Genomic DNA, 10,787 nt, shown 5'->3' with positions numbered 1-10,787 from the left:
CGCAACCTCCGGTGAAGCTCCACCAAGCTAACAAAAAAAGCCAGAAAACCCTCGTGAAGCTCATACGTCGTCCACAGACTCACTAGCTCTCGGCAAGAAACAAACTACTAATGGATTGAGGAACCAGCGGCATATATCCTAAGCGGAAGAGCTGACTCGGGATAAACCTCCTGATCATGAAGGCACACACCATAGATACTCACCACCAAGCAACCAAAGGTTCACCATTTATTATGGGAAAAGATGACAAGCGAGCTGCCACCGCTCCGAGCAAGACCTAAGAAGAACGAGCCCAACAATGACGTGGATACCGCCTTGAGCTCTTATTTTGTTATATTTCACACATAATTGTATAACACTAATCCCCGATAAATTGTATAAATTTTTCTTTCAAATTAGTTATCTCGAACATGGGTAATAACTTAACGAATCCTAAGAATTTCAATATAGCTAAATCTGGGGGTAATTGGTTGGACTGTAACTGTAAAAATTTTACTGTAGAATTTAGGTTGTAGGAATTTTTTATTTAGCTTTAAGTGAAATAGCTTTACAATTGATTACAATTGATTCATACAACAACATATTTCCTACGGCCAAAAAGATGAGATTTTAAAAAATAAGGTTTTTACACCCATTTTTTTAATTTACTGACTATACCTTTAAAAAACAAGATAAAACATGACTCGTGATTTAAAAACTATAAAATAATATTAAAGTTAAAGTCAGCTTCTACGATCTAACCAATCACCCTCCAGTGTATTTAATTATCTGTACCAACGTATAACCGAACGGAGCGGCAACCAACACAGCATATAAACAAGTGGGCAACAAAGATTCTTAGTGATGATTTTGTCGAGAGTCGTGGAAATATTTCAGTTTTATTCATTTAGTCGTGAAAAAATTAAAATTATTTCAGTTTTATTCATTTAGTTTTTGTTATTTTAAATCCTCACTTATCTTACAGTTGCCATGCCCTTTAAAAGTTTTTTCATACCTTACTATCTTTTAATTTATTTCCATTCATTTTTTTGTTCATTTTATTTTAACAATAACCAATAAAACGTAATTTTTTTGTAACTACCAATAAAACGTAATTGAGCAACAAATTGGGAGGGGGTTGTTGAGAGGCCATGCTCTTCTTGAGGCGATCCAGCTAGAAATTAAAATTCCTTATAGGATGTGTTCTATATCTAGATGAAAAAAAGAGAGATCATTTGCTAAAGAGAGGTGTCTCTTTATTTATACAAGAAAAAGTCTAGGATTTCATAGTAAAATGAACCTAATTTATTGTCTAATGGACCTTGAGGAAGGATGTAAATCCACCCCCAACATTAACCATCAAATTTGTATCAACACCGTGATCAACTGCGAAAATATTACATCTGCACATACTTTTACCCTTTCTCTTTACACTCAGACATACTTTCAGCTTGTCATGTACTTTAAGTTTACCAAAAAGCCCTTATACTTAAAAATTTCATCTTCTTCTCTTTTCATCTTTCTCCACCACCACCACAAGATTTGCATCTTATCGACGACTTCATCGTCCAGCACTCCAACTCCACCAGAAGCCCTCACTCCTCCGACACTCATGGCTGAAAGACGATGGTTATATGATGGTTTCGAGTCTAATTTGTCGAGGAGCCGTGACCAGCAGAAGTGTGAAGCTCACCGTAAGAATGATATGAGGTTCTTGAGGAACACCGCTTGTACGGAAACACAACTATGGGTGGGTCAAGTGAACGGCGTGAGGTTCTGGTGTTATATTGGCGGCCAGTTATAGCGAGGAGATGAAGATACAACACCGCTTCAGGAGTCAATTACTATTTTCCTCACCATGTATTTAGGGGTTGGCCAGAGCAACAATGTTTTTTGGAGTGATTACAAGGATGGAAAGACCCCTATCAACAATCTGGCTCTATGGATTTACCGGTAGCTAATGACCACAACTTCAAGTTGTTACTTGTTCAAATTGACCACCGACCACAACTATGCTTACACTAGTACCCAGTGACCACAACTACTAATATGGCAGTGTTGGTGTCCACGATGACGCAGATGCTCCGTGGCAAATGCTCTAATACGTCGTAGTTTCTCACCGACAGTTGCAGCCTCAACTCCACCGAACACAATTCCCGCAGCCACAAAGACTCTGACCACATATTCAATGACCAAAACAAACCTACCCACACAATTCTCTTTAAAGATAATGTCTATGGGTCCGGTGATGATGGCTCAAGATCCGTAATGGCGGAGGTTTTTGTAGAAAAATCTAAAGAGAGAAGGTAAACTTGAAAATTCGGATGAAATCGACTGTGAAGATGATTGAGATTTGAAGTAAATACAAATCTCCACAAAATGGTTATGGATTTAGAGAAGAGGAGAAAGATGGGAAGGAGAATTGAATAGGGAGGACGAAAAAAAAGCGATGGAAATAGACGACCATGAAACCACCGGATTTAATTACTCTCTCTCTCTCTCTCTTCTGTATCTCATTCTTATTTTTATTTCTGGCAGGGGCATTTCGGAAACAAAAAATTTAAAAGGTAATCATAAAGTACTTCTCCATCAGAAAATACCTAAATATGTTAAAACCCAACAAAAAGTAACCCATAATGTAATGCTCTCATCAACTGCCTGGAACATGCCCCACTTCTCTCAAGCCTCCACTATCTGACCGCAGATCTCTTCCTTTTTCCTACCAACATCATCGATTCCAGAGAGAGATATCACCGGTATTTCGTCACTAAACTCATAGTCATAGAGCTTAGATTCTCCGTCTATTTCACCCGAAATTCCTGGAGCCCTTGGTATATTCAGTAAAATGAGAGGGAGATGCTCACCTTCGTATAAAGAGTGTCCCTTTTATAACCTCTAGTTTCTAGCAACCACCGCAGAAGATTTTTTAACCCTCCATACTCTGCCACTAAAGTTGGTATCATTGCATGCCCCATATAATTAAGTTGTCGTACTAGATTAGATTTCGCACATATTAACATTTGTAATATTCACACACGCCCATCTAACATTTTTAAAATAACATTGTTACTTGCTGAAATATTCGCACACAAATAGTAAAAGCCAAGTTTTTTTTAAAAAATTCAAACGTGAAAGAATTCACATCCATAAGAGCATGATTAATGAGAAGTTCTTAGTTTTTTTAATTAAAAGTTAAGAGACGGTTTCTTATATTCCGCTAAAAACCCCACCCTAAGAACTTCCCATTAATCATGCTCTAAGATGCCATCACTACCGATTTAGGTGGGAGGGAAAGCAGTGAAATTGCCCGGGGCGACCTAAAATCAAACACATTTAGTAATATAAAAGGTCCACATTTTTTTGTCTGACAACAAGGGTCTAATTTTTTGTTTTACACTTTCAATTTTATATTTGCACAATATTTAAAAAGACAAAAATAATGGTCTGAATATTTTTATATTTACAAAAACAAACAAATTTAGATAAGTTTTTTTTTATATATTGATTATATGTTGATGGTAAAATTACAGTAATTAATTATAGGGGCTTAAAAAGTCACAAGGACCCTTAATAAGGCAACATTAGCTGATTTCGAACATTTTCATGATTATTTTCGACTGATTATTTTTGAAAACCAATTTTCTACACCAGCATAACCTTCTGAACATATCTACTCATCTAATGAAAAATATCCGTTTGAAAACTAGCATAACCTTTTGAATACCTCTAGTTTAGAATGAAGGGGTGACATGTTGGCTCTCCTGTCCATTGCCCTCCATCGACCTATCAGAATCTTCCAAAGTATTGTACCATTCTTGTCCCGAAAAATTACCGTGAGCTTTTTATGATCCATCCGTGAAACACTATCATATGAGGTAATGTTGACGACTCCACCTCCATAGATTGGGTGACCCGTTGTGATAGTAATGTATAGGGATGGGCACTTTACCCGATACCCGAAGCCGCACCCGAACCCGACCCGAAAAACCCGAACCGAAATCCGAACCGAAGTAGCAAAATACCCGAACGGGTATTAAGTTAGGAGAGATTGGATATCCGAATCCGAACGGGTAATATCTGAACCCGAATGGATATCCGAAGATAACCGAACATATATATACTTACCCTTATATTTCTAATTTACATCTCTTTTTTAAAAATATTTATATTGATGTTACACATACTTTAAGATCAAAGTATATATATATATATATAATTATGGAGAAAATGATTTGATATTCAATATAAATACATGTCAAACTTTTTGTTTTATGTATTAATAAAAGTTACATTCAAAGTTTAAAAACAATACACAAATTAATATCTATTTGTTATTGAAATATTATTTCCAAACCTATTAATCATCCATTCTATAAAAAATAAAAAATCAGTTAAGTGAAATCTATATTTTTAAATATAAGAAACTTAAAAAATGGAAAAAATAATTTTTTTTTCTTTTAAAATCTAAATATCCGAACCCGATTCAAAATAACCAAACCCGAACTAAAAATACCCGAACCCGACCCGAAGTATAGAAATACCCGAACGGGTTCTCTGTCCCTAAACTGAAATACTCGAAAATCTGAAATACCCGATCCGAACCCGAACGGGTATCCGAACGCCCACCCCTAGTGATGTATGTGCCTCAACATCGTTTCTATTAGGATTTCGTTATGTTATCCTTTAGTCTTTATTATGTCTCGCCGTTACCAATTAAGCAAAACCACATGTTAGTTTATTAATATAATCACTTAAAACTACTACTCTAATACTTTAGGCGGGAAACTCAACTATTGTTTGTTAATTTTTTTTTATCTTTTAACTGTTTTACCAAAACCAAATTTTTACTCGTCAAATCGTTGGATCATTTTCTCGCACGTGTGGCCAAGTTTCCGAGTTTCCTCTGCAAGTCCTTGGGTCTTTTTTTTTGCGGGTCGTTAATGTAAGATATATGGGTCAAAAGACAAAGTGTTAATGGATCAAAAGACTACAATTGTCACCAAATATTTCTCTCTCTCGATAAGTATGCAATCAGCAATTTAATACTTGGGCTGATCCATATTCACAATAACAAACTTGCCGCAACCTACACTAATAAACAACTCTTGTTTAAGTTAGTACTAATAATTTAGAATTAAATAATAATAAAATATATCAAAATTTAATGTTAAATTATTTTAGTTATTTTACTGGGTTACCAATTTTGATATTAGTTAACTATTTTATTGTTGATATATATGCTATTTGTATGTTTTGGCACATTTTTGCTTGTAATTTATTTTATCAATATTTTGACGTCATTTTTCCAAAGAGCTAAAATATATGTCAAGTTAATTCCTTTCTGGTTATTTTTTTTTTATATTTTACATTATTTGATATCAAACTACATTTTAATTTAAAGAAATATTTTATTTATAATTTTTAATATTTAAAAATCTTTAATTGTGATTCTGGTTTGGTATGCGTTTGTTGGTACTTTATATTTTATGTAAACCTATTACTTTTAGAGATGTTTAGAGTAATCTGAGTATTTAGGAAAAATTAGAAGAGATTAGGAGAAATTTAGAATAAGAAATGAGATTAAGAGTCTAATAAAGAATCATTGTGAGATTAAGGCTAGATAAAAGACTCAAGACTTTCTTAATCTTATTCATGAGAGAGTTTACAATATTTATACAAGAATGGACTAGGGTTTTTGTAAAGGAAGAGAGGAGAGAAAGCATGTGAAGTCAATGGCCATTTCAAAAGCATCCAATGAGCTGCTCCACACGTTTTGGGCATCTCTTAGCTGGCCAAAGCTTCCTTTTACTTTCCAGCTGTGCCAGCCTGTCCAAGACACTCTCCTTATCCTTTCCAACGGTCGGATCATGTATGGATTGGCTCTGGTAACTTCTTCTTCACATAAGAGTTACCCGGGTAACTTATGGTGAATGTTTGGTCGAGTGTTGGTCGATCCCATCCTGTACGGACGGTACGGCCTGTACGGCCTTGTACGGACTGGTCGATCCCAACACTCCCACACATTCCCATTCTTCCTTCTCTTCATTCTACTCAACCCTTCATCTCTTCTCTTCTCATAACTCATCTCATATCAACACTCCCCCTCAAGCTTATCTTTGTGAAAGACTAAGCTTGGATAGCTATGAGATCTTCCTCATTAAAAACCTCATCAAGAAAAATCCATTGGACAAAACCTTGATAAGGGAAAAAGAGTAAAGATCTCATAACCAAGGGGATCAGCTTCTCCTCTTCCCAAGATCAATGAGGCCTAATCTGATGGCAATGGACTCCATTGTCTTTTGTCTCGCGGCTTTGGTGAATACATCAGCCAACTGATCTTCACTCCTAGTGTAGCATGGCAAGATGACTCCTAGGACAATCATCTGCCTCACCTTGTGGCAATCAACTTCAATGTGCTTTGTCCTCTCATGAAATACCGAGTTGGAGGCGATGTAGATCGCGGCTTGGTTGTCACAATGCATGGTCATTGGTGTGGCTTGATCAATCTCCACGTGCTTCAAGATACCCTTGATCCATACCAGCTCGTTGGTAAGCTTCAACATAGCTCTATACTCAGCTTCCGCACTTGAACAAGACATGCTTCTTTCTCTTCCAAGTCACCAAGTTGCCTCCAATGAATGTGCAATAGCCTGTTGTTGATCTTCTGTCAGCTCTATCACCAGCCCAATCCGCATCACAGTAACCAACCACTTCAGTGCTTCCATTGCAGCCCATCCATACTCCTTGATCTGGTGAGCCGTTCAGATACATAAAGATCCTCTCCACCATGCGCCAATGATGCTCTTTGGGAACTTGCATGTGTTGACTCACCTGATTCACAGCAAACATATATCAGGTCTTGTTATAGTTAGATAAATCAATTTGCCAACAAGTTTTCTATAGAGTTTAGGATCATGAAATGGATTGCTGTCTTCAATCCCCCCCTCTCTTGGTACTTTGTATCCATCTTCCATAGGCATTCTTGCTGTCTTGCCTCCATAAGCACCTGCACCTTTCAAAAGATCAAGTGTATACTTCCTTTGGGACATGAACAAACCTTCCTTGGATCTACAAATCTCAATTCCAAGAAAGTGTTTCATCTCTCACAAGTCTTTAATCTCAAACATGGATTTAAAGAACTCCTTGGTTCCCTTGATACCTTTCTTATTACTACCAGTGATAATGATATCATCAACATACACAAGAAGTGCAATGATACCTGAGGGAGTAGTAAGGGTGAAGAGAGTATGATCAAGCTCTGACTTCTTAAAGCCTCGGCCATTCAGAGTAGTACTCAGCTTATTGTACCATGCTCTTGGTGATTGCTTAAGTCCATAGATAGCCTTCTTCAACCTCAGAACATTCCCCGGCTTCACTAGATGTTCTAGGCCTGGTGGAAGATGCATATAGACTTCATCCTCAAGCTCACCTTGAAGAAATGCATTCTTCACATTCATTTGCCAAAGACCCCATCCGAGATTGACTGCAAGACTCAGCACAATCCGGATTGTATGTAGCTTGGCAACTGGAGCAAAGGTTTCAATGTAATCCTCTCCATAGGTTTGAGTGAAGTCTCTTGCCACCAGCCTTGTCTTCTTTCTATCAATCTGACCATCAGCCTTGTACTTGATAGTAAAGATCCATCTACTAGACACGGCCTTCTTTCCCTTAGGTAGCTCACTCTCATACCATGTATCATTCTTTATCATAGCTCCTGCCTCAGCTCCAACTGATTCCTTCCATTCCTTATCAAGCATTGCCTCTTCATAGCTTCTTGGAACATAACTCTCGTCCAAGTTCACCATAAAAGCACAATGTTCTTCAGGGTATTGAGCAGAGGAACACACGACTTGAGATGGATGCTCCACTGCTTGGGCATTGTAGTATACTCTCGTGTTTACCCAAGAGGAATGATCCTTTCTCAGCCTTGTGTTTCTCCTCAATTTCACCGTCCGCTCTACTTCTTCTTGATGATGATCTCTTGGCTCTTCTTCAACCTCAGATCTTGGACTTTCCTCTATGGTTACATCATCTTGATCGTGAGAGCCTGAGCCATGTACTTCCTGTTCACCCAAGTCCTCTCCCAAGTCATTAACTTGTTCTTGTGCTTGGTGTTGATCAGGTTCACTTCCCCCTTCATGATCAAGGTGAGTAGTCTGCTCCCCCTCTTCATGAACTTCCGGAACTGTTTCTTATGGTTTCTCTTGCCTCTTTGGATCCTGGGTAGTTTTGATGCCAAGATTCTCAAGAATCAACCGAAGTGTAGCTGCTTTATCTAATGTAAGATCCTTCAGCTCCTCTTGATTCTTTTCCTCATAGTATCCTCTTTCTTCAACAAACTTCACATCCCTTGACACTAACACTCTTCTGGTACTTGTATCATAACACTTGTAGCTTTTTTGATTTGGAGAGTAACCAATAAACATAGCCTTGGTACTCTTAGCTTCAAGCTTGTTGAGCATCTCCCCTGGTACCAGTACATAACACAAGCAGCCAAAGACTCTCAAGTAATCTACTGTCAGCTTGTATCTGTTGAGGACTTCAAATGGCGCCTGATCTTGTAACACTCTTGTTGGAGTCCTATTGATCAGATAGCAAGCCGTGGCCACTGCATCACTCCAGAACCTCTTTGGAACGTTAGCTTGGAACATCACTAATCTCGCAACCTCCATCAGGTGACGGTTCTTCCTTTCTGCCACATCATTCTGTTGTGGAGTATAAGGACAGCTTGTCCGATGCAAGATCCCATGTCACTACAAAAAAAGATGCGAATTGTATCACTTAAATTGTATCACAAAATTAAATGATACAGTTTTCGATCATTTATTTGTAAACTAGTGGTTAGCCCGCGCTTCGCACGGGGTGTTGCTTTGGTTATTGGTCATTGGTTATTGATATGCTGTGTTCTTTGTCATAAAAATGTGAGAGATGTGTTACGTTGTGTTTTGAGTAGTGGTGCTACGGTTATGGTTGTTGTTTCATGGTGGTAATGGGCATGATATGTGAGGGTCGTATATTTCTTGGGTGTAGGAATTGAGTTGGAATGCGGTTAAATGAAGTTTTGTTCTTTGCAAACCAAGACGGAGGTTCATATTCAGAGAAATAAATGGAACCCTCATTGTTTATATCATGAGAATCATGTCTCTTTGAGTAATGTGCATGACCTCCTTCGTAGAAAATTCATATTTCATTTGATCAATTCACTTTCTGTCACAAAACCCATTGGTAGGAGAGCATAAAATATTTGGAAACAAAAGAAATCAGAGATATGAACATGACATGAGAAAGATCTAAAACTTTAAGCATGTTAAAGCTTAGAATGAAATTGAATACCAAAAATTAAGCATTAGTCTTAGGTAGTACAAACTGTTTTAGAGTTTGTCATAGTACAACATGGGCACATGAACTATTTTATTGTTTAAATTTTGAACTTTGTTGAAATTTTTATTTGTCTTTGGATATGAAGTTAAACAATGACTTTATGTATGGGAGTTTAGTTTGTTCCTCTTTATGAAATTTTGTATAATATCAATGGTGCTGTCAAAGTAGAAACATGTTTTTGGGGTTAGCAGAACAATAGTTTGCCTATAATAGTGAAACAAATTTTAAAAATGAGTTTGACATAATAAGTTTGTTTGCTATATTCAATTTATATAATCTTGACATGCTTAAGAATTAAAAAATAGTTATTTTTATATAATATAAATTTGTTAAATCATAAGTTTTAATTTCAACTGAAACCTATTTTTATAAGCGAATCTTTGGTGTTCTTAAGTTTTTTGTATGACAAACGTCTTGGTTATAATTTGTATTAAATTTACATAATTTGTTTTTACATATTTTGCATATTGCTTTTAGGTCACTTATTGATTTAGGAAGTGAAGACGAAGTCTTAGCCTTATAACAGGTGTTCAAAAAAAATATCAATTTCTGTTATTATGATTTTTTTTGTCAACATTTGATTAACGAAAGCACAACCTCATCGTTTTATTCGATTGACCATTTTTGCAGAAGGGAAGTTGAAATTAGAATTAAGTGTATTTTCTTAAAGTATTTTACATTTGATTTATACTCTCTTTATGTAGTTTTCTATTGTGTTTTTTATTTAAAGATATTAGTAATATATGAGTTTTGATTTAGAGGTTCATATAGTTCATTGAAAACTCAAAGTGGATAGGTTTTAAATAGTTGTTTGGATTCAATAAATTTATAGTTGCGCTTTATCTCACAACTTTTTGTGATTATTTGAAAACATCTACGCTTTTGCACAATGTTTTTTAAAAAAATTTACAACTATTTTTTCAATTTTAGTTTTAATTATGTATTAATTTTTTGTTGTGATTTTCAAGAAATTTCTTATTAATTTTTCTTAACTTGAGTTTTATGACTAAATCCTTGGTTGTGTTTTGCGACTATAGTTTTCTTATTAATTTTACTAAACTTGATTTGGTAACTAAAAAATTATGTGAAAATACTTTTTTTTGTTAAAGTTGGTTTAATGAAACGTAAAAAATTAATATACTAAATGAATAATTTATTATTTTCAAATATTTTGGATTATATTATGTAAGCTAACTAAATTATCATTGGTTGAAAGAAAATTATTTCAATTTTTGGAAGGAAAATGAAAATTGATTAGAAAAATGGATTGCTAGTTGTTTTAATAAATTTGATATAAATAAGAAGAAAATAAAAATTTTGAGAATAATTTATTAATTTAAAGAAGATGATGATGATGTGTCAAGTTTTTTAACTTCTGGATGTTCTTTATCTATCTTTGAAATTTTTATATTTTTATATTATATTAA

Source organism: Brassica napus, chromosome C4, assembly GCF_020379485.1.
Source record: "Brassica napus cultivar Da-Ae chromosome C4, Da-Ae, whole genome shotgun sequence".
In the NCBI taxonomy this organism is placed as follows: domain Eukaryota; kingdom Viridiplantae; phylum Streptophyta; class Magnoliopsida; order Brassicales; family Brassicaceae; genus Brassica; species Brassica napus.
Note: the sequence above shows the minus strand (reverse complement) of the source record.